The following is a 24,394-nucleotide window of genomic DNA, read 5'->3' as shown; positions in this document are numbered from 1 at the left end:
CCAGCTTCATCCATGTCCCTACGAAGGACATGAACTCATCCTTTTTTATGGCTGCAGAGTATTCCATGGTGTATATGTGCTACATTTTCTTAATCCAGTCTATCATTGCTGGACATTTGGGTTGATTCCAAGTCTTTGCTATTGTGAATAGTGCAGCAATGAACATACGTGTGCATGTGTCTTTACAGCAGCACAATTTATTATCCTTTGGGTATATACCCAGTAATGGGATGGCTGGGTGAAATGGTATTTCTAGTAGGTATTTCTAGAGCCTTGAGGAATCGCCACACTGTCTTCCACAATGGTTGAACTAGTTTATGGTCCCACCAGCAGTGTAAAAGTGTTCCTGTTTCTCCACATCTTCTCCAGCACCTGCTGTTTCCTGACTTTTTAATGATTGCCATTCTAACTGGTGTATCTCATTGCAGTTTTGATTTGCATTTCTCTGATGGCCAGTGATGATGAGCATTTTTTCATGTGTCTGTTTGCCGCATAAATGTCTTCTTTTGAGAAGTGTCTGTTCATATCTTTTGCCCACTTTTTGATGGGGTTGTTTTTTTCTTGTGAATTTGTTTAGGTTCTTTGTAGGTTCTGGATATTAGCCCTTTGTCAGATGAGTATATTGCAAAAATTTTCTCCCATTCTGTAGGTTGCCTGTTCACTCTGATGGTAGTTTCTTTTGCTGTGCAGAAGCTCTTTAGTTTAATTAGATCCCATTTGTCAATTTTGGCTTTTGTTGCCATTGCTTTTGGTATTTTAGACGTGAAGCCCTTGTCCATGCCTGTGTCCTGAATGGTATTGCCTAGGTTTTCTTCTAGGGTTTTTATGGTTTTAGGTCTAACATTTAAGTCTTTAATCCACCTTGAATTAATTTTTGTATAAGGTGAAAGGAAGGGATCCAGTTTCAGCTTTCTACATATGGCTAGCCAGTTTTCCCAGCACCATTTATTAAATAGGGAATCCTTTCCCCATTTCTTGTTTTTGTCAGGTTTGTCAAAGATCAGATGGTTGTAGATGTGTGGTATTATTTCTGAGGGCTCTGTTCTGTTACCTTTGGTCTGTATCTCTGTTTTGGTACCAGTACCATGCTGTTTTGGTTACTGTAGCCTTGTAGTATAGTTTGAAATCAGGTAGCATGATGCCTCCAGCTTTGTTCTTTTGGCTTAGGATTGTCTTGGCAATGCAGGCTCTTTTTTGGTTCCATATGAACTTTAAAATAGTTTTTTTCAATTCTGCGAAGAAAGTCATTGGTAGCTTAATGGGGATGCCATTGAATCTATAAATTACCTTGGGCAGTATGGCCATTTTCACGATATTGATTCTTCCTATCCATGAGCATGGAATGTTCTTCCATTTGTTTGTGTCCTCTTTTATTTTGTTGAGCAGTGGTTTGTAGTTGTCCTTGAAGAGGTCCTTCACAACCCTTGTAAGTTGGATCCCCTAGGTATTTTATTCTCTTTGAAGCAACTGTGAATGGGAGTTCACTCCATGATTTGGCTCTCTGTTTGTCTGTTATTGGTGTATAAGAATGCTTGTGATTTTTGCACATTGATTTTGTATCCTAAGACTTTGCTGAAGTTGCTTATCAGCTTAAGGAAATTTTGGGCTGAGATGATGGGGTTTTCTAAATACACAATCATGTCATCTACAAACAGGGACAATTTAACTTCTTCTTTTCCTAATTGAATACCCTTTCTTTCTTTCTCCTGCCTGATTGCCCTGACCAGAACTTCCAATACTATATTGAATAGGAGTGGTGAGAGAGGGCATCCCTGTCTTGTGCCAGTTTTCAAAGGGAATGCTTCCAGTTTTTGCCCATTCAGTATGATATTGGCTATGGGTTTGTCATAAATAGCTCTTATTATTTTGAGAGATGTCCCATCAATACCTAATTTATTGAGAGTTTTTAGCATGAAGGGGTGTTGAATTTTGTCAAAGGCCTTTTCTGCATCTATTGAGATAATGATGTGGTTTTTGTCTTTGGTTCTGTTTATATGCTGGATTACATTTATTGATTTGCATATGTTGAACCAGCCTTGCATCGCAGGGATGAAGCCCACTTGATCATGGTGGATAAGCTTTTTGATGTGCTGCTGGATTTGGTTTGCCAGTAATTTATTGAGGATTTTTGCATCAATGTTCATCAGTGATATTAGTCTAAAATTCTCTTTTTCTGTTGTGTCTCTGCCAGGCTTTGGTATCAGGATGATGTCGTCCTCATAAAATGAGTTAGGGAGGATTCCCTCTTTTCCTATTGATTGGAATAGTTTCAGAAGGAATGGTACCAGCTCCTCCTTGTACTTCTGGTAGAATTCGTCTGTGAAATCTCTTTGTAGGTGTCTAAGGACTTGCTTTATGAATCTGGGTGCTCCTGTATTGGGTGCATATATATTTAGGATAGTTAGCTCTTCTTGTTGAATTGATCCCTTTACCATTATGTAATGGCCTTTTTTGTCTTTTCTGATCTTTGTTGGTTTAAAGTCTGTTTTATCAGAGACTAGGATTGCAAACCCTGCTTTTTTTTTGTTTTCCATTTGCTTGGTAGATCTTCCTCCATCCCTTTATTTTGAGCCTATGTGTGTCTCTGCACACAAGATGGGTCTCCTGAATACAGCACACTGATGGGTCTTGACTCTTTATCCAATTTGCCAGTCTGTGTCTTTTAATTGGAGCATTTAGCCCATTTACATTTAAGGTTAATATTGTTATGTGTGAATTTGATTCTGTCATTATGATGTTAGCTGGTTATTTTGCTTGTTAGTTGATGCAGTTTCTTCCTAGCATCGATGGTCTTTAGAATTTGGCATATTTTTGCAGTGACTGGTACCAGTTATTCCTTTCCATGTTTAGTGCTTCCTTCAGAAGCTCTTGTAGGGTAGGCCTGGTGGTGACAAAATCTCTCAGCATTTGCTTGTCTGTAAAGGATTTTATTTGTCTTTCACTTATGAAGCTTAGTTTTGAAATTCTGGGTTGAAAATTCTTTTCTTTAAGAATGTTGAATATTGGCCCCCATTGTCTTCTGGCTTGTAGAGTTTCTGCTGAGAGATCCACTGTTAGTCTGATGGGCTTCCCTTTGTGAGTAACCCAACCTTTCTCTCTGGCTGCTTAACATTTTTTCCTTCATTTCAACTTTGGTGAATCTGACAATTATGTATCTTGGAGGTGCTCTTCTCAAGGAGTATCTTTGTGGCATTCTCTGTATTTCCTGAATTTGAATGTTGGCCTGCCTTGCTAGGTTGGGGAAGTTCTCCTGGATAATATCCTGAAGAGTGTTTTCCATCTGGGTTCCATTCTCCCCGTCACTTTCAAGTACACCAATCAGACATAGATTTGGTCTTTTCACATAGTCCCATATTTCTTGGAGACTTTGCTCGTTTCTTTTTACTCTTTTTTCTCTAAACTTCTCTTCTCGCTTCATTTCATTCATTTGATCATCAATCACTGATACCCTTTCTTCCACTTGATCGAATTGAGTACTGAAACTTGTGCATGCATCACATAGTTCTCGTGCCATGGTTTTCAGCGCCATCAGGTCATTTAAGGTCTTCCTACGCGGTTTATTCTAGTTAGCCATTCATCCAATCTTTTTTCAAGGTTTTTAGCTTCTTTGAGGTGGGTTTGAACATCCTCCTTTAGCTTGGAGAAGTTTGTTATTACCGATCATCTGAAGCCTTCTTCCTCAACTTGTCAAAGTCATTCTCCATCCAGCTTTGTTCTGTTGCTGGCAAGGAGCTGCGTTCCTTTGGAGGAGAAGAGGCACTCTGATTTTAGAATTTTCAGCTTTTCTGCTCTGGTTTCTCCCTATCTTTGTGGTTGTATCTACCTTTGGTCTTTGATGATGGTGATGTACACATGGGGTTTTGGTGTGGTTGTCCTCTCTGTTAGTTTTCCTTCTAACAGTCAGGACCCTCAGCTGCAGGTCTGTTGGAGTTTTCTGGAGATCCACTCCAGACCCTTTTTGCCTGGGTATCACCAGCGGAGGATGCAGAACAGCAAATATTGCAGAATGGCAAATGTTGCTGCCTGATCCTTCCTCTGGAAGCTTTGTCTCAGAGGGGCACCCAGCCATATGAGGTGTCAGTTGGCCCCTAGTGGGAGGTGCCTCCCAGTTAGGCTACTCAGGGGTCAGAGACCCACTTGTGGCGGCAGTCTGTCCATTCTCAGATCTTAAACTCCATGCTGGGAGAAGCACTACTCTCTTCAAAGCTGTCAGAGAGGGATGTTTAAGTCTGCAAAAGTTTCTGCTGCCTTTTGTTCAGCTCTGCCCTGCCCCCAGAGGTGGAGTCTACAGAGGCAGACTGGCCCCCTTGAGCTGCAGTGGGCTCCACCCAGTTCGAGCTTCCTGGCTGATTTGTTTACCTACTAAAGCCTCAGCAAAGGTGAACGCCCCTCCCCCAGCCTCGCTGCCACCTTGCAGTTGGATCTCAGACTGCTGTGCTAGCAGTGAGCGAGGCTCCGTGGGCATGGGACCCTCTGAGCCAGGCATGAGATATAATCTCCTGGTGTGCCATTTGCTAAGGCCGTTGGAAAAGCTCAGTATTAGGGTGGGAGTGTCTCGAATTTCCAGGTACTGTCTGTCATGGTTTCCCTTGGCCAGGAAAGGGAATTCCCCGACCTCTTGCACTTCCTGGGTGAGGTGATGCCCTGCCCTGCTTTGGCTCACACTCTGTGAGCTGCACCCACTGTCTGACAAGCCCCAGTGAGATGAACCTGGTACCACAGTTGGAAATGCAGAAATCACCCATCTTCTGCATTGCTCACGTTGGGAGCTGTAGACTGGAGCTGTTCCTATTCGGCCATGTTGGAACTCCCCCCCGCCCACCTTCTTTTTTTTTTTTTTTGAGACAGAGTCTCACTCTGTCACCCAGGCTAGAGTGCAGTGGAGCAATCTCAGTTCCCTGCAGCCTCTGTCTCCTGGGTTCAAGCAATTCTCCTGCCTCCACCTCTCAGGTATCTGGGACTACAGGCGCCTGTCACCTTTCCTGGCCAATTTTTGTACTTTTAGTAGAGATGGGGGTTTCACCATGTTGGCCAGGCTGGTCTTGAACTCCTGACCTCAGGTGATCCTCCCACCTTGGCCTCCCAAAGTGCTGGGATTACAGGCATGAGCTACCATGGCTGGCCAAAATAAGACCATTTATTGGAAGCCAATTGTTTTTATAAAATAGTGACGCTATGAAACTGGTCAGAGGGAAATAATGTATACATACTAATGAAAATCAAGTTCATCATACTAATGAAAATCAAACTACACAGACACAATAGGCAATATAGAAATGTAAGTTTAAACAAATATTTATCTATTGACTCATAGTCCATTCAACATAGTCTTTTGTTTCAGGCGTGATTGGTAGAGGCATAGTTATCTGCCACAATGTCAGCATCATCAGTTTAGGAAACTATCACGCTCCCCCAACATCCTATTTTTCTCTTATAATTTCTTATGATTCCCTCATCCACCCATTCCTAAACCAATCATCAACTCCCAGGTATCACTGTGTATGGAGTAGTGCTTCTTTTTAACCTCCTACCCAATATGTAAAAAGTAATATTTCATTTTACTTATCTAAATTTACCTGATATGCAAGGTAGAAAGGACAAGTAGTTTCATTATTTTGGAATTTGAAACCAACTCTCTATGCTTATCTTTTTTGTGTCTTTCACAATTTAATAGGTTTATAGCTTTTTTTTTCCCTTTAACTTTTTTTTATCTTTCCAGGAAAACAAAACAAAACAAAAACCTTTTTCTGCCTGTAAAGAAGCCGTTCCATTTTCTTGACCATATGTTGCATTTCTCTGGACATCCTCCAGCTCCAATTTGCCTTCCCAGCAAAGATGTGTTTTTTAAAAAGCAGTTGAATAACAACATGTTTTATTATTTTTCCTACTTCATCAAACACCAGTTTGTTGTGCTAAAAGCTGCTAGGAAAGCCAAAAGTTAGTTAAGTTTAAGTAAATATTTTAGTTTCAGAATAGAAATGTCGGCAGAGACATAAATTACTAATTTGCCAAACCTTTTGGGATACACACACACACATATAACTAATTTTGTACACACCCACCCACTTTCAGAATTACTCATAGCAGCTGGTCAATGATTAATAAATTGGTAAATTATGAGTGTATTGACACACACATGTATACAAACACCCAATAAGATGAGAAGTGTACAAGTAAATTACAGGTGTGATATGGCATGGTTCTTTGTCCCCACCCAAATATCATCTTGAATTGTAATCCCCATGTATCAAGGGAGGGATCTGGTGGGAGGTGATCGGATCATGGGGGTGGTTCCCCCATGCTGTTCTTATGATAGTGAGTGAGTTCTCATGAGATCTGATGGTTTATAAGTATTTGACAGTTCCTCTCTCTCTCTGTCTCTCTCTGTCTCTCTCACCTGCTGCCATGTAAGATGTGCCTGCTTCCCCTTCTGCCATGATTGTAAGTTTCCTGAGGCCTCCCAAAGCCATGCAGAATTGTGAGTCAATTAAACCTCTTTTCTTTGTAAATTTCCCAGTCTTGGGTATTTCTTTATAGCAGTGTGAAAATGGACTAATACAAGGTGCCCACAATACTAGCTCTTTAAGCTAGAGAACTCTCCCAAATGTCACCTGAACAGACCCATTTTCCTAAATTTGGCAACACCTGAAATATCCAAATCAAACTGTTGCCTTTCTTGTAAACTCAAAATTATTTTATTAGGTATCAACTGAGGCCAACACTGTGTCAGGCATCAGAGGTAGAAAGATGAGTGGGACCTCATTCCAGCTATAAATTTAGGGAGACACTTGGATTGCTGAGACACTGGGTTATGGAGTGATCTGCTTAGAAGAGGGCCAGGCACATAGTGTTATTGTTATTTCAAAGGGTCTGCTTTTTAACTTTTGTGTTTTGTAATCAGAAGAAAATGGAGTATTTAGAAATACCTAATGAGAAACACAACACTAGAGGTATGGATAAACTACTGTGGGTGCACCAAGGAAGGAACCACTGGGCCTGCCTGTGGGAGCTGGGAACGGTGTCAGAATGAAGATTAATTTGTGCCTTGAAAGATGGAGAAGGTAGGGGAACAGCAAACACCATCTAGACCCACCCATTCTTGCTTCATTTTGAGGCAATTTCCTCTTGTTCAGGATTTTGGAGAGATAGAAAACCCTGATAAGAGATGCCCTGATAATAACCCATCTTTTTTAAAGGATGGTAAATCACCCATAATAAAACTTTCAAACCATAACCTGTCCAGGTCCCTTTCTCTTTCCTTGGGGAATGTATTTTCATGTTTTTTTTTTTTTTCCTTCCTTTGTTTGGGGAAGAGGAAGACAGGAGGAGCCTTAGCAAAATGATCAAAATAATCACAGTGTGTCTTTTCCCAATGCCCCTTGCCCCCACTCCCACCTTCGGGGGGTTTCAGTGGGTGGGTTCTCCCTGTGCTCACTGAACCTGGGCTCCCACTTTTCAGTGAAAAAGGAACCTGTGAGCTCATTCTCACTGGGCTGTCCCAGGCTTACCATGCAGGGTCTGCATCCTAAAATGCAAGCTTTCTGGGAATGTCTTAATTCAGTGGTTTCTAGAGCAGCACAATTCCCCCCAATTTTGGTAACCTCTGACAAAGTGCTAGCTTTTTATTTTGCTAAGTGATAACATTAAAAAGAAAATACATTCACACCTGATATTACCCATGCTTTCTAAAAGAAAGCATATTTTAACAATAATAAGATAGTGGAAAAGGATTTCAGAATACAGTTTTAAATATGGAATATAATTGGTTTATGAAAAATCTACTACCTTTATTCGGCTGCCGACCTGTGATGGGCTGCATTAACTCAAAGGGATGCATACCTAATGGTCAAAGTCAGACACCAGCAGGGACGGAGTGGGAACAAATTGAGGAAGAAGAAACAAATAGTCTTGGTTTCCTGTGTGTCCTTGACATGGACGAGGTGCCGCCTCCAGGATCTCTGTGTGCTCTGTAGCTCGGCTTTCTCAGCCTTCAGCATGTAACTGTTGTCAGAACTGGGCCTTGGTCTCCAGGATGGACAGCCCAAAGCATCCAAGTCAGGAATTGACCTGTATGAATCTGTTGTCTCCTTAATTTGCCATCCTCGTTGTTTCAAAGCGTGAAGTCAAAACCCATGCTGGACCACAGCCCAAGCCTTAAAGAGCACATTGCCTATTTAGGTTTAGAAACTTCAATGCATCAGGTGAGGCTAATGTGCTTCAAATATTAGACTCTCAAGCAAGTGCTTTTCTCAAGGAGACTGTCACCTTTGAGGTACCTGGCATTTCAAGCCAACTTGGGACACCTCAAGTGTCAATAAAGTTTGATAAATCGTAGCAGCCATCCCAGCCTTCTATCAAAATGGTCAAAGTGCTACTAGCATTAGGAAATGAAATATGCAAAACCTGCGTTTCTATTTTTGGTCATGCTCTGCAGCATGCTTCCTAGAATAAACTGCCACTGCACAGCAGGATTCAAGGAAACAGTGCTGACAGCCTCACTCTCCTTGCATTGTGATGCACAGAGATCAGCAGGCTGCCGACTTGTGTCCTGAATGAAAAATGGATTCCAGGTAGAAGAACTGTGGTTCCTGACCATTTCCTGGATCTTGCTCAAGAGAATATACACAAGTATTTATTTATAGCTGCTCAACTCCCTTTCAGACACAATCTAAATTTATTATTCCTGAAATCGAATGAGTTGTAATCACTGATTATGGAAACATTGAGCAATTTCAAGGCAGGTTGGGGAGGAAACCTTTGTCATCAGACTCTCCTGCATTACATCCTGCCTGGCAGTGACTTAACAATTTCATTGTCTGTATTTTCACACTTGTGAAATGGAGAAATACCACTTCTATTGCAGAATTATTATGAAGATTGGAAAGAATAACCAAACAGTGCAGGACACAGAGTAGGCCCTCAATAAATAGTTTTGGTTTTCATTGTTAAGACTTGTTTAGGGAAGGGAAGCGAGCTCCTTTAGCAGTTTAGGGTTTCCCTCCTCCCCTGGGACAGGGTGGTAGAGGTACGAGAGTAGAGGCTGCTGAGAGAATATAGTCTGTTTCATTGTGCTCTGTTTTCTCCTTTTGGCCTCATGGAAGGGCAGGGACAGGTGTCACCAGAGGGTGGCTTGAGAAATGGGTTCTCCCTGGCTCTCAGAAGTCTAGGGCCCTCACCTGGCTCTTATCCACAGTGCCTGTGCTGTTGGTAATAGTTCACGTGCACATGTCTCCCTTCAGTTAGGTTGAAAAAATCCTGCAGGCATGCACTCCACCATGGGCTGCTGGCACACAGCAAATGTTGGTTGTCGCCTTTGGAGGCCAGGTTAGCACAAAGCAAATAACTTGGGTGTGCTCAGGGACAGCTAAAGGGGTTGGATGACTAATTCCCTTTCCTGTGACCATCCCTGCCTCTTGTTTACTCCATTGGAAAAGGGCATAGGGAGGTCAGTTGCCGCTGCTCATCTGCACGAAGGTCAAAGGCAGAGTCACCGAAAGTAGTCTGCTCCTATTTTTGAAGCTTTCTTCTGTGGCTAGCATTGCACTTTGTAAACACTTGGTACTCAATAAATTCCAGCACACATATGGAAGCAATGGTGCCAACTAGCTGGATTGAAAGTACTAAATACCCAGCGTCCAGAGCACTGGCTGATGGACAGGAAAAGGTTGCCTCCGCTTCTGACTGGGTGTGCAGCACAAGCTCCTGGCAGGCCTCACACCCCCTACTTAGCACCTGTCAATCTCCTGTCCTCTGTGAAAGAGCCTGCATTTCTCCCTGCTGGGCCCACCACTTCTCCAGGATTTTTTCAGTGCTCTGTGTCCAAGTCTTTCGGCTGCTGGAAGTGTGGGAATGGGAAGTCAGCTCTAGCCATGGCTACAAATAATTCACCTTTCTAGCAGCCTGCGGGTTTTTTTCTTTCTTTTCTTCTCAGAATCTCTGAGGCCTGGCCAATGAGGCCCCTATTCTTCTTCCCCTGGCAGAGGCCAGCTCTGATGGTGTCCCCACCCAAGGGGCAGACACCCATGTGATTTCAGTGGTTCGGAGGAATAGGAATGGAATGGAAGGGTGAGGTCCTTTCTGCTGAAGCTCAAAGCACTGTGGATACAGGCCCATGTGCGGAGCCTGAATCAGGGCACTGAGTTCACTCTGCTCAGTTTGCTTATATGTTAGTTCATGGCAGCTGTAGTTGCAAATAGGATCAAATTGTGCAGTTTTTAATTCTGTGTAATGCTGCTGTGAAAATGGACTTAACTGCTTTTCAGTACGGCCATTATGACTCTCTTAACTTCCCCTACTCATGAAACCTAGCATGAGTCATGGCTGGAGAATCTCACTCCACCCCGTGGCCCCCGCTGTCCCGAGAAGCAGAAAGGCTGGTTCCTGGGGTTTCTCTTCCTGGCAGTAAACCCCCTCCTCCCTGCAGGACTGTTACAACTGATCCACAGTTAGAACATCAGGGAGCCCATAACCAGGCAGGGCGGGGGTTTCTCCTTACCAGCTTGCTCCCCATGCAGCAGGGAAGCGGGTGTCCGCTGCAAAGCTCCCCGTACGGGGGGGATGGGAAGAACAATGAGGCTGAACAGACACAAAGGAAGCTATCCTGTGCCCAGACAGCCCCAGTGATATCTTCAGGCCCAGCCAGGATCCTCCCTTCCCAAACTGGAGCCTATTTGCTCCCAGTATTAGTAAGGCTCTTTTGATTGCAGAGGACAAAAACTCCTCACTAAGGCCACTATATTCGTTTGCTAGGGCTACCTTAACAAAGTCCCACAGACTGGATGGCTCAAATATGGATTGTCTCACAGTTCTGGAGGCTGGAAGGCCAAGATCAAGTTGTCCGCAGGGTTGATTCCTTCTGAGGCCTCTCTCCTCGTCTTGAAGAAGGCCGTTTTCTCTGCGTCTACATGTGGTCCTCCATCTGCATATGTCTATGTCTTCCTCTTTTAAAAGGACACTACTCCTGTTGGATTAGGCTCCACCCTCATGACCTCATTTAACCATAATTACCTCTTTAAAGATCCTATCTCCACATAAGGTCACATTCTGAGGGACTGGGGGTTAGGACTTCAACATGCCAGTTTTCTGGTGGGAGGACACAGTTACTTGGCTTCCTAGAGCAAAAGCCTGTTTAAGGATATTGATGGCCTGGAGCTGAGCGAGGCCAATGTGGGGCAGCCCCAGACAGCTTTTCCACTTCTCTCTGTCTCCACAGCCTTCCCAATCCCTCTGGATGAAGCCAGGTGTTTCTGTTATATGCACTCCTAACACCCCTCTGTCTCCCATATGGATTTACCACCTCTATATTTAAATAACGTGTTGTGAAGTTATTTAGTTAATGTCCATCTTCCTGGTTAGATGGAAGCACCAGGACAGCTGAACAAGTCACCGTCTTCTTTGCAGTAACCCGAGCACTTGGCCCAGGCTGGGCACATAAAAGGTGCTCAATTCGTAGTTGCTGAATTGAAAGTCCCTCGCTCTTGGTGCTTCTGCTCCTCTGCCTCCTTACTGGCCAGTCAACCCCACAGTAGCCTCAATCCACTTGGCTAGCATTTCAGACAGTCACATTCCATTATTTCACTTCATATAATTTATACTACAGGGGAGATGATATTTCTTTTTTCACCCATCACTAGTTTCATGGCCAAAGCCCCTATAACAAAAGACAGATTAACAAGAGAAAAGCATACAAATGTATTCAATGTAAGTTTTATGTGACAACAGGAGCTTTCAGAAATAAAGAGCCAAAGAAACAGGGAAACCTGTGTATTTTTATGCTTAGGTTTGTTGAAGTGTGGATGGTCATGAAGAAGTATGACTAGAGGACAAAAGGGTTTGATCTAATGGGAATCAACAGGGAAGGGGGACTTGGCAAGACCCATTTGTTCATATGCTGTGTGTCCCAGTGTCTTCACAGATAAGGACATTCATTTCCTCTGGATATAGGGAGGGCATCTTTCAAATGATGGTCTTATGACCTTCTTCAAGGGAGAAAGATGGGAGAAAGTCCAACAGTGATTTTCCTGCTTCTGCTGTTTCCTCAAATGCCAAGGTGCCATACTTTCAGGTAGTGTGTCCTGACCCCCATCAGTACTGTAGTTTACTTAATATTCTCCTTTACAAATAATTCATGCTTTTACTTAAATAACAGATTTCAGAAAGAAACATTGTATCATGGGTTTGACATCCTGCTTATATTTAAAAATTAAACGTTAAAAGAATCATGTAACTATTAAAATACATGCTTGTGTAACTGTTGAAGTTATCTCCTGAGCTGCTTGTGGGCTGCCTGTCCTCAACAGGTCCTGGAGGGAGTTGGTCTACCTGGCTTAGCTAATGATCTCTCAGGTGGCATTGAATAGAGTGCTCTTGGCTGCAAGCCACTGATGCTGATTTAAAGAATTAGAACTTTGGGAGGCTAAGGTAGGTGGATCAGTTGAGCCCAGGAGTTCAAGATCAGCCTGGGCAACATGGTGAAACCCCATCTCTACCAAAAAAATATATATTTTATACTTAGTGTATTATATCTAATTATATGTAATATCTAATTACATGAATATAAATAATGTAATTAATTATAATTTGATATTTAGCCTATCATATATATAATTAGAACATTGATTGTCTCACAGAACTGAAATATTGAAATAGTGTGGTTTGAGGGCTGGTTGTTTTAGAGGCTAAATTATCTCATCAAAGACTAATATTCTTTCTCCCTCTCAGTCCTAGGAGCATCAGGATTGGCTTCATCTTCTGGGTAGTAGCAAGATGGCAGTAGCAGCAGTCATGGGCATTACGTTGAGACACATTGTTCAGAGGAAGAAGACGAATTGTCATTCTGCTTTTTCAAAAGCACATAGCAGACTTCCCTACACATTTTTTAAGTATTTTTTTATTTATAGAGACAAGGTCTTGCTCCATCACCCAGGCCAGAGTGCAGTAGTGCGATCATAGCACACTGCAGCCTCAAACTCTGGGACACAAAAAATCCTCCCGCCTCGGTCTCCTCAGTAGATAGTCCTATAGGTATGCACCACCACACCTGGCTTATTTTTTAATTTTTTATAGAGATGGGATCTTGCTCTGTTGTCCAGACTGGTCTTGAACTCCTGGCCTCAAGCAATCCTCCTACTTGGCCTCCCAAAATGTTGGGAATACAGGCATGAGTCACTGCATCTGGACTCCCTATAAATTTCTTTGGCCAGAATTGGGTCACACACTCACTCCTGAACTGGAAAGGGAAATGAAGTGACTATGCAGGTCCTCTGGGGTGAAAACCATGCTAGAGTGGAGGCTGCAATGCCCACCACACGCATCAGTGGCCAGCCTATGGGTAGGTTGCGATTAAGACAGGTGCCCTCTGTTGGTGCATACAGGGATTATCCCCAGCCCCAAACCCACTGAGGCCAAAGGCAGAGAGCTTTGACCTGGCATGGCAGGTGCCAGAACTGACACATCTGTGCTCTCCTCAGGCGACAATTTCTGTGGCCCTCAAGCTATGCCTGGCCTCAGACTGAAGCATCAGCTTCCAAAATGATGCATTGTTCTCCCTGACTCCCACACGCTCTGGCTCACAGAGGAGCCAGCACCCCACCCCGGCGTTGGCCCCTGAATCAGGGAAGGGAGACTCTGCCTGAGTCTGCTTTTGATGGGGCTTTGCCAGCCCCGCAGGGCTCATTTTCTCTGTCTCCTGCTAAATTCCCTGGCTGCTCCTCCGCTGTCAGGTTGCCAAGCCCCGAGTGTCTCCTGGCTCCGTCTGCAGCAGGAAATGGGCCTGACAATTGCTCTTCCAGAGCCAGTGATTTTTCAATATGTAGTTGCATGGATCCCACCCATGCTTCATCTCCAAAACCCCTGCTTGTGTTCAGCTCTGATTTACTAAGCACGTACTACAGGCCTGGCTCTGTACTCAGCACTGCAGGTGTGGGGAGCAGTCAGGGCACAGAGGAGGCATCTGATGTGTTCTCCGCTTTCAGCCTCATACTCCAGCCATAGTTGACGGCCACACACTTGGAAGTGAGCTTCCTAGCCAAGGTGGCCCTGGCGGACTACAGGGCACACAAGTGGTCCAGATTAAAAAACAATACCGTGTGGGTTCAGAGAAGGGCAAGGTTGACACAGGCAGTACATGTGCTGATTATTCTGTCTGCCTCCTACTCACCCCTGTGTCTACTCTTCCCTGCCATGTGCCCTGGATGCAATGGCTGCAGGCTGCAGCAACAGGCCCTTTGCCCCAGCTTCCAGTGGACTTGCTGGTGGAGCGGCAGGCAGGAAGGCTCAGAGCAGAGGAAAAGTGAGGCCGGGATTTATTTTCCCTGCTTCCTCCTTGTTTTGCTGTGATTCTGGCATTGGCAGGTTCCTCCAGAGCTACAGCTCTGACAGGACAAGGGGAGCTGATGGCTTCCTGCTATTGCTGGTCCCTGTTTCCCTATTGGGTTCCCTGAGCCTCCCCACTCTGGAAGCAGCCCATTTTTTCTTCAGAGTTCTCGAGGCTGTTTGGATGCTGACTGGCAGACCATGTTTAGGAAGTGCTTCCTGCAGGAGCAGCATCTGCATCTGGGCTCCTGAGATGAGCTGAAGCTGGATAAGCAGAGAAGAGGAAAATGGGCTTTCTAGGGGCAGCACAGCCCCATCAATGTTCACGAAGAGATGAAGTGAGTGCTGGAAGACACTGCCTAGGCAGGGAGGGAAGGTGGAAAACAAGCGAAGGCTCCCCGTGGAAGCCCTTGACTGCCAGGCCAGGGAACTTGGCCTTTGTCCCATAGGCTACATGGAGCTGCTGGAAGCAAAAGTTTTGACTTTGTTATTAATGGCTTTGTTTTGGTTTTTATTTCTACCTTTTCCTTGTTATTGATTTTATTACCATCATTAATAACAACTACTATGTATTTAATCCTTACTGTTAGGGCTTGATTGGGCCCCCTTTCATTAGTATGTTGAAGTCCTAACCCCTAGTCCCTCACGAGTGTGACCTTAACTGGAGACAGGGTCGTTAAAGAGTTAAAATGAGGATGGGCCCTAATCCACTATGACTGGTGTCCTTACAAGAAGGGGAAATTTGGACATGGAGACACACATAGAGGGAAGATGATGCAAAGGGAGAGAAAGACGGCTACATCCACAAGCCAAGGAGAGAGGCCTGGAACAGATCCTGCCCTCACAGCCCTCAGAAGGAAACAACCCCCCAGCAGCTTGATTTTGGACTCCCAGCCTCCAGAACCATGAGACAGTAAGTTTCTGCTGTTTAAGTCTGTGGTTTCTTATGGTATTCCGAGGAAACTGACGCACTCATCATGGAACCATCTTGTGCTGAGCAGTGCATCATCAGACGTGTTCTCACTCCAGCTGCACCTTGTGGGTGAAACCTCTGGCCTGTCTCTGCCCCAGCACACTCTCATTCTGGCCACAGCACCTAGCACTCCGACACTTTCCCTTGGTTATTAACATATTTGTTTACTGAGCACCTATCATGTGCCAAGCACTATTCTAGGTCCTGGGGAAACAAAACAGACAAAAATTCTTACCATCTTGGAGCTGACGTCTGATGATTCTGTATTTGTTTCCTGTCTGCCTCCACCAGAGGAAGAACCGCTCGTGAGGGGGGCTGTGTCTGTTGCACTCACCACAGTGGAACACCTGTGGAATGCATGCTAAGGAAACGAAGAGTAAAACCTTGACTCCCCTTGCCCATTTTGGTTTCAATCACGTCTGAAGACCTGACTCACTTAAAAGATCCCTGGGCCTGTTGATGAGGGCAACTGCCTTGCCAAGTGATAGTTGGTCCAAGGCCCTCTGGCCATGGTGTGAGGAACAGGGCTTGGTGGCCTGGGGGGAAGAAGGCAGCTGGTGTGTGGTGTGGTGGACTGCTGTCACTACCCTCCTTGCTCAATTTGCAGCCCTGAAATTTGAGCTTTCAACTGCACTGTCTGCTGGAGGCAGGAAGGAAAGGAAAGATGTTACCAGCTTTCTGGAGGCCCAAGTTGTAGGACATAGAAAGCAGGTTCTAGATGCTGAGAGAATCCTTCCACCCCATTTTCTGGGAATTCTTCTCTTAGACATTATTTCCCCATGCTCTCCTCTCTTGTTCCTCCCAAAGTCCTAAGACCCTTCCTGCCAGCCCCTCCTCTGCCGCATCTGCTTTCTGTGCGACCTGAGAGTGCAGCTCCATTTTCGGGTCTCGTGCCTTCTTTTGGACCCTGTGATCCTGAGCCTGGTCACCTTGACAGTGTAATTATACCTGAGTTATTCTGAGCCCTGCCAGACATGGGATTTCTTAGCCCACAACAACCAGGGGTGAAGAGAGCTGAAATGCTCACATAAATTAGTGGGGACACCAGCCTCAGGGTGATGTGCCCTCCTCCCACACCCACATGCCAGACCCTGAAATCTGGACAGCCAGCCCTGCTGACCAGGGATCAAACACAAGTTCTCAGGAAGCTCGATGCTAGCTGTGGATCTCTTTCTCTGCCATGAGAAATGCTGTCCCAGTAAAACCACGGTCCCATGGATAACAGTCATGCCCCTTCTGGCAAAGTATGAAAGTTTGTGAATGATTCATACACTAAGTTTTTTTAACTAGAGTGGATTCTAGGATACCCCATAATCCCCTCACACTCATTTTTGTTCCGATTGGCTTTCCTGGGTGGGAAAGAAAGGAGTAGGAGGCAGCCGTAGGTGGGGAATTGAGCACAAGTGTGGGCTGGTCCGCAGAAGTGTGTCACTCTTATGACCATCATCATCTTGTGTGTTGTGGCAGAAAACACTGAGAACCAAACCTCTTTCGGGTTGTTAAGAGATGGACTTCTGGAAGATCCATTAACATAGTGCTTTGGAAACCAGCTTGGAAAATGTGACATTTTGTCACTTTGATCTGCTAAGCAGCTTACAAACATCCTCCCGCTCCTTCCCTCCACTCCCTCCAACTTCGCTTCAACCCCACCATCTGAATTTTCCAAGTGAGATCACAGACCCAGAGTGGGTTGGCTTCAGACTTTAGGAGAGTGTCAAGGGCAGATGTGAGGTCTGGGGACAGAAACCATCAGTCCTCCAAAAAGTCTCCCATGTCCCTTGATCTTTAGCAATATCAAAACCCAGCCCATCATGTGACAACTAATTCCTCAATTACTCAGAGCTCCAACATTGTCTGTGGGAGTAATTACAGAAAGTGTGGCGCGGGAAAGACTCAGAAGCCTCCTGGCTGGAGGGGACGTGGTCTTTCCCTGGGCTGAACTCCTGCACCTCTAAGAATGTAGATGAGCTCAGGCCACTTTGCCAGAATAAAATAGGCCCCACGGACCAGGGACCAGAGCTGCTTCCCTGGCGGTTTCGAATGTTTACTGTGAAATGAAAAGCCCAACTCGGGCTCATTCTCTTTTCCAGGAAGTGTCAGCAGCCCCTTCTAATTCTCTCTACTGCAACTTTTGTTGCCCTGTCTCAGAGTAAAATCTTAGGTTGCCCAACCTTCCCCCAGTGAAGCAGGAACTCTCTGGGGGACACATCAGGATTTATCTGCTAAGGCCCCAAATGTGTGAGCTTGGGCCCCCATCCCTGTGCCTGGTAGCCGCGGAGTTAACAGTCCCGTTTTTATTTGTGTCTCCGCTGCCTGTCATGCAAGAGGCATGATGAATGCTCTGGACCTCCCGTGGTGGGGGGGGGGGGGGGCGGTGCGGGAAGTGGGGGTGAGGGATGAACTGAGGTGGGAAAGAAACTCAGGGCAGGTTCGTAAATAAACAAGGGCAGAGTCGGGAGACCCGGGGCCTCGCTCCTGCCACGGCTTTCCGGGCTTCTGACAAGGGGAGCTCCTGAGGCTCCCTCTGGAGCAGGCTGGGGGAGGCAGTTATTGTTTTTGGATTTCACTAAGATGAACTCCAGATGATTTTCCAAGGGCTGATTTCACAGCACATTTGCCCCATCTGAGCAATCACTCTCCGCAACAGTTGGATTTCCATTTGGCGTTTACTTCGTGTGCCCGGAATCAGGACTGTCTGCCTCCTTGGGGTTGAATCGTTTTATTTTCTTTGGGGCTTGGCCAAACCCTTTCCGTTGGCCTTGGTTCCATCTAGCCATTTCTGTTTGTGTGCAGACAAGACCAGACCAGGTTCACAGAGGTTTCCAGAGCGCAGTGACAGTGCCCACTCCTGGAAGAACACAAACCTGGGGAGAGAATCCACCAAACTGTTTTAATTTCAGAGACAGATACTCAGCTACAATGGAGGATGAAAGCCAGACCCATACTCAACTGGGTAAGTGCTATCTTCTCTGCCAGGGCACTTCCTGAGTGGCCAGGCCGGGACTCCGGTGGGTGTATAAAAGCCCCTATGAGGAGGAACAGGTTGACAGGTAGTCTCGCATGCAGCAAAGAGAAGCCTAGAGAGTTGCAAGGGGACAAGGTTGTGGTGCAGTGGGGATAGGGGCCTCAGTGCAGCCCCATTGAGCCGCTTTGGGGACAGAGTGCCTAAGACAGAGAATCGGCAGACTTTGCAATCAGAAGCTCTGTGTCATTGTCCAGTGAGTTACACCAGAGTCTTGTGGTGGTTATTTCTATTTTCTATGTCATAAATTTTTCAATATTTACTTTTGTAGTACAAATGAAACCCCCCTTCCCCCCCTGCCAGCAGCCTGAACAACACAGTGAGACCCCGTCTCTACAGAAATACAAAAAATTAGCCAGGCATAGTGGTGTACACCTGTAGTCCCAGCTACTCTGGATGCTGAGGTGGGACGATCACTTGAGCTCGGGAGGTCGAGGCTGCAGTGAGTTGTGTTTGCACCAGTGAACTCCACTGCACTACGCTCCTCACTATTTGAGACAGAACTTGACCCTGTCTCAAGGAAAAAAAAAAAAAAAAGAAACGAAAACCAGCCCAGATGTCACTCTGCACACCATTGTGTTACTCAAGGAAAGAGATCTGTGCCTGGCTTTTGTGGATAGGTCACTTTAACCTCAGTGTCTAAAGTGTTGTTAAAGTGGACAGCAGCATGTTCCCTGTGGCATGTACTGATCATGCTGTGCCCCATGTTGCCCTGTCGTGGAGCATCTCCTCAGCCAGGATGTGTGTTCTCCACGGGGCTGTCCCCACTCCCCAAGTGGGGCCTTGGGAGTCCTCCTGCTCCACACAACAGGGCCCCCAGTGCAGCCCCTGGGCTGCCCCTTTCCTTGCCCTCATCCGGCCTCATTCACACAACTGAAGGACCACTTACTTCTGTTCCTTTGTGCCCTCCTCAGTACTCAGCATGGGGACAGAGTCTCAGAGGGTGCTGGTCATTCACTGGCTGGTTGAACACACTCCTTTGTGGCAGCCTTCCCCTTCCCATTCCTCCAGCCCTGCTGCAATTGTCTCTGTTGCCCTTTCTTTCACCTCTCTGGGGCTATTCAAGACCTGAGGTTGATGCCCCAGCCCGGGGCATACACCCTTGCAGAGGTATGAGCCCAGGTTCTGGAGTCACCTGGACTCCAGGCCTGCCTCTGCCATTTATTACCTCTGTACCCCTAAACATGTTTCTTAACCTCTCTGCGCCTCAGTGTCCTCATCTGTAAAACTGAAGATGGAGGCCAGGCAAGGTGGCTCATACCTGTAATCCCAGCACTTTGGGAGGCCAAGGCAGGCAGATCACCTGAGGTCAGGAATTTGAGACCAGCCTGGCTAACATGGCGAAATCCTGTCTCTACTAAAAATACAAAAATTAGCCAGGCATGGTGGCACGTTCCTGTAATCCCAGTTACTTGGGAGGCTGAGGCAGGAGAATTGCTTGAACCTGGAAGACGGAGGTTTCAATGAGCTGAGATCATGCCATTGTACTCCAGCCTGGGCAAAAAGAGTGAAACTCCATCTTAAAAAAAAATGAAGATGGTTAGTGCTTCTCTGAGTTTTAAGTTGTATATGAAAGCATCTAGTGTTCTTAAAGAGCCTTGAAATTTTAGAGAAGTGTGGAAGAAGGAGTCCCTCACCACTGGGTTTTGTTTACTTTACAGTCAGCAAGCCTTAGGGAGCCCTCACTGAAACTTTTTTCTTACAGGCCTAGGATTTCACTGGAACCAAGAGGAACCTGCATCCAAACTGGATTCTAGAAGAAAAAGAGAAGTAAGGAAACTGAAGAGTGCAAGGCCCTTGGGGACTGAAGCACTCAAGCAGTTCCATTTGCTGCAGTTCTCTGTGTCCCTGGACCATGGGGATCAGTTTTAATCCCTCAGTGAATAAGCCAGCTGCTCCTTCCCTGACTGTGTTCTTCATCGTGCATGAGGTCTCCTTGCTGTTAGGCTGCCTCCTGAGCCTGCACCTGCTGCCTCCGTGTGTCTTGGCTTTCTTCCTCTACTCAGAGCTTTTTGTGAACATGGCTTGGTCTTCCCCTAAACTCTACTCCTCTGTTTGCCAATGCTTTTCTTCTGACCCAATGCTCAAAATCCTAACTGTAAAACCTCAGGGAGATGATCTTAGGCATTTGAGGAAGAATCTTAGTTGGTAAACTAACTTCTCTATCGTCATTCCTCAGGTCTCTCCACTGCCTCTTACTCACTATATTGGAAAAAGCAAATGAGGGTCTGGAAAAAGATCATTGCCTCAGAAGACTTGAGGAGAAAACGTGTGATTAGAATAGGTGTTTGTTTTCTGCGAATGTGAGCACCATTATGCTTAGGCATCATTTCCAAGCAAAAAGAATCCATGTTCAAAATGTCCAAGTTGTTGTCTCCCAGGAAAACACAGCTGTTGAGTGATGGTCCAAGGCCACTGGAAGTGTAGCAGGACTGGTCACCGACAAAATATCTCAGACACCAGTTTTAGGAAGGAAGAGGCTTTAATCAGCTGGGAGCATCGGTAGACTTGGGTCTCAAGATCTGAGCTCCCCGAAGTTAAGATTCCTGTCCCTTTTAAGGGCTTACAGCTCTAAGGGGTCCACATGAAAGGGTTGTGATACATTGTGCAAGCAGGGGCTACGTGATGGGGGCTGCATGCACTGGTTGTCAGAACAGAACAGAACCAAACAGGGAGTTACACAATGCTTCCTTATACAATATCTGGAATCTATAGATAACATAAGCGATTAGGTCAGGGGTTGATCTTTAACTACCAGGCCTGGGGTGTGGTGCCGGGCTGTTTGACTATTGAATTTCACTTCAGCCTTTTCTTTAACTCCTACTTTTTTCTTTGCTTTGAGGCAGAAATTAGGCAGAAGACAATATGAGAGGTGGTCTCCTTCCTTATTTCCCCCCTTTGAGAATCTCACTTATTAGTGGGAGTTCTCATCTTCATCCTCACTATCTAGGTTTTCTTGTAAGACAGATCAATAGTAATGCATGTAGTACACTTGGGCTGAAGTATTTTGATGGACTAAGGTAGTAACAAAACTTTTCATTACTTGAAGGAGCAAGAGCAGCCCACAGGGAAGCAAAAAGCCTTTTTTTTTTTTTTTTTTTTTTTTTTTTTTTGGACTTAGGATAGTTCAGAACTGGTGAGGTGTGCTCACAATGAGGTTTCCTCTAAAAGTTATTTTTCTACTTTTTTCTGTTAGCAAAGCCGTTGCCACTACAGATTGAATGTATTTGGGCCATCCACGGGGTAGTGGGTTAAGGATTTTTGATAGGAAAGGCTACGGGTTGTCAGTGGCTTCAGTGCTTTCAGGCTACGCCCTTGTTTACACTGACAACAAGGTAGTATTGGAGTGTTATAGGGTCACGGAGAAGACCTTTATCAATTAAAGGTTTAAATTTACCTTGGCTTTTAAAGGAGTAGGGTACACTGTTTTTTTTCTTAACTACTTGTATATCTCTCTCTTTCTCTCTTTGACTTTCTGTCTCTCTCTATTTGACTTTCCTTTTGTCTCTGTCTCTTCTTCTCTCTGCCTGTTTCTCTCTCTCACTCTTTCACTCCTTCTTTGTCTGTCTCTTCCTCTCTCTCTCTTCTTCTCTTTCTTCGCCTCTTTTCCTCTCTCTCTCATCTACTCTGGGTGGTCTAGGGGTGTGTGTCCTGTGGAGGCTCAGGTGCTGTGGGCTCAGGAGTGGGGAGTATCTCTTCTTGGTAAGCGGGGGCACCACTGGTGCCACTTCCTGCCATGCGTCCTCTGATGCTGGGTCAGACAGAACCTTAGGAGCTGACTTCTCTCAGCAGGTGGAGCAAGATCCCCCCTGGCTATCTGTCCCTTTGCCACTAACTGCTGCTGCCTGGCCTCTCAACCACTGTGGGGGGGTCTAAAACTAGCTGCAGCCAAGTATCTATGTATGGAAACTGATCTGGGTGTCCTGATTTACCAGTTACTTTGTGCCATACTTTTGATACTAGGGACCTGTCTAGACTTCCTTCTGATGGCCATCCCACCTCTAATGCTGGCCAGTCTATCTCACACAAAGCCTCAAGCTATCCAGGTGTCATAGCAATTCCATAGTCCCCATTGGATCCTTTCTTGAAATTCTTCAACATAGTTCCTAATGGGGTATGCGTACTCTGTGTTTTACCCATTTTCCTCTCTCAGGGGACAAAACACTCTTACCACAAAGAGGGAAGGGAAAAGGGGAAAAAAGTCACTCACTCACCAAGCAATTCACACCAGATCAAAATTAAAGCTAAAACCAAAGGACGGATAAGGAGTTACTCATTCATCAAGCAATTTGAGCCGAGTCAGAACCGAAATCAAAGCCAAAACAGTTCAAATCCAAAGGTCAGAACTGAAATCAAAACCAAAACAGTTCAAATCCAGTCAAAATCAAAACCAAAACCAAAGTGCTGATACAGACAAGCTGTGGGTGATCAGGCCACACTTCCACTCAGATGGAGTAGGCAAGTTCCAAGACTGGTCTTAACCGTTTTCCAGATGTCAGGACTTCAAGCACCAATTCCTTCCCAGTGTTCAGTCACTGCGTTAATCCTTCACAGGGGTCTGCTGTGCACTCCTGTTGTGAGGCGTTCCACCTGGGCAGTTGCCTACCCGGGAGTACTCTCAGGATCCATTTTGCTTAAGCTGGCCAGAGTCCCCCACAGGGATGCTCTGCAGGGCAGGCCTAAGCCGCCTAAGGGGCTGCCTCGACCGTCTGTTAATCACCTCACTTCCCGGTCAGGGAACCAAGATATGTAACAGGACCAGTCACAGACAAAACCTCTCAGACACCAGTTTTAGGAAGGAAGAGGCTTTAATCAGCTGGGAGCATTGGTAGACTCACATCTAAAAATCAGAGCTCCCTGAAATCAAGATTCCTGTCCCTTTTAAGGGCTTACAACTCTAAAGGGTCCACGTGAAAGGGTCATGATATATTGTGCAAGCGGGGGCTATGGGATGGGGGCTGCATGCACCAGTGATCAGAACAGAACAGAACTGAACAGGGAGTTACACAATGCTTCCTCATACAATGTCTGGAATCCGTAGATAACATAAGCGATTAGGTCAGGGGTTGATCTTTAACTACCAGGCCTGGGGTGGGTGTGGTGCCAGGCTGTTTGACTATTGAATTTCACTTCTGCCTTTTCTTTAACTCTTATTTTTTCTTTTCTTTGAGGCAGAAATTAGGCAAAAGACAATATGAGAGGTGGTCTCCTTCCTTAGAAGGGCTGAGCGGGGATTACAAAATCTCAAATGCCAAGATCTTACGTGCAAATCATGCCCAATGCTGTAAATATTACTATGCGCTACCAAAGGCTATTTACTTGAATCCTACCAAGAAACATTAAGCATTACGAAACTTCTTTTAAAATATTGTTTTACATTATAAAATAGAATACAATATAAAAATATTATGTTAAATAATTATAATAATTAAACTATGTGAAATGAGTAATTTATTTTATTTTATTTATTATTTATTTAAAAAAAATTTTTTTTTTGAGACGGAGTCTCACCCTGTCACCCAGGCTGGAGTGCAGTGGCTGGATCTCAGCTCACTGCAAGTTCCGCCTCCCAGGTTTATGCCATTCTCATGCCTCAGCCTCTCGAGTAGCTGGGACTACAGGCGCCCGCCACCTCGCCTGGCTAGTTTTTTGTATTTTTTAGTAGAGACAGGGTTTCACCATGCTAGCCAGGATGGTCTCAATCTCCTGACCTCGTGATCTGCCCATCTCAGCCTCCCAAAGTGCTGGGATTACAGGCTTGAGCCACCGCGTCCGAGTAATATATTTTATATATATAGCATAAAGTCATGTATATAATGTTTGTAATACTTTTATAAAGTAAATAAGAAGTTCTTGTCTGTTTCTCTAATATTCTTTATTATCACTGAGTTTTGTTTTTCTTCTGGAAAGAGGGGGTGGCCAGAGGGAGATGGCTGTGGGGACCTCTGCCAAGCCTGAGTTGGGCCACAGTCAAAAAAAGTTTGAGGGCATCATTCAGAAAAATTAGCTTGCAAATAATTTTTCTCAATTTTCTCTCTTTTTCCTGAAAGATGGTTTTAAGATGAATGTCTGAGTAGGAAACACTT

The 24,394-nt window shown here is 45.3% G+C and overlaps 2 protein-coding genes and 1 long non-coding RNA gene across 3 annotated transcripts in view; 2 read left to right on the top strand and 1 right to left on the bottom strand.

The window, feature by feature from the left end:
• SLC38A6 (solute carrier family 38 member 6) overlaps nt 1-6,509 on the top strand; it is a 102,997-nt gene extending 96,488 nt beyond the window's left edge. The window contains exon 18 of the mRNA XM_050797803.1: nt 5,720-6,509. The gene's annotated coding sequence lies outside the window, so the exon portion shown is untranslated. The remainder of the gene's footprint in view (nt 1-5,719) is intronic.
• The window catches only part of DHRS7 (dehydrogenase/reductase 7), a 977,513-nt gene that overhangs the window by 933,588 nt on the left and 19,531 nt on the right, over nt 1-24,394 (bottom strand). The window lies entirely within an intron of this gene.
• LOC126958988 (uncharacterized) lies at nt 9,931-23,657 on the top strand. The gene is made up of 4 exons (XR_007727424.1): nt 9,931-12,064; nt 12,721-15,226; nt 18,080-18,239; nt 20,014-23,657. It is a non-coding gene; the product is annotated as an uncharacterized LOC126958988 (long non-coding RNA).

Source organism: Macaca thibetana, chromosome 7, assembly GCF_024542745.1.
Source record: "Macaca thibetana thibetana isolate TM-01 chromosome 7, ASM2454274v1, whole genome shotgun sequence".
Taxonomy (NCBI): domain Eukaryota; kingdom Metazoa; phylum Chordata; class Mammalia; order Primates; family Cercopithecidae; genus Macaca; species Macaca thibetana.
The sequence above is the reverse complement of the archived record's forward strand: the minus strand, read 5'-3'. Positions and strand labels throughout refer to the sequence as shown.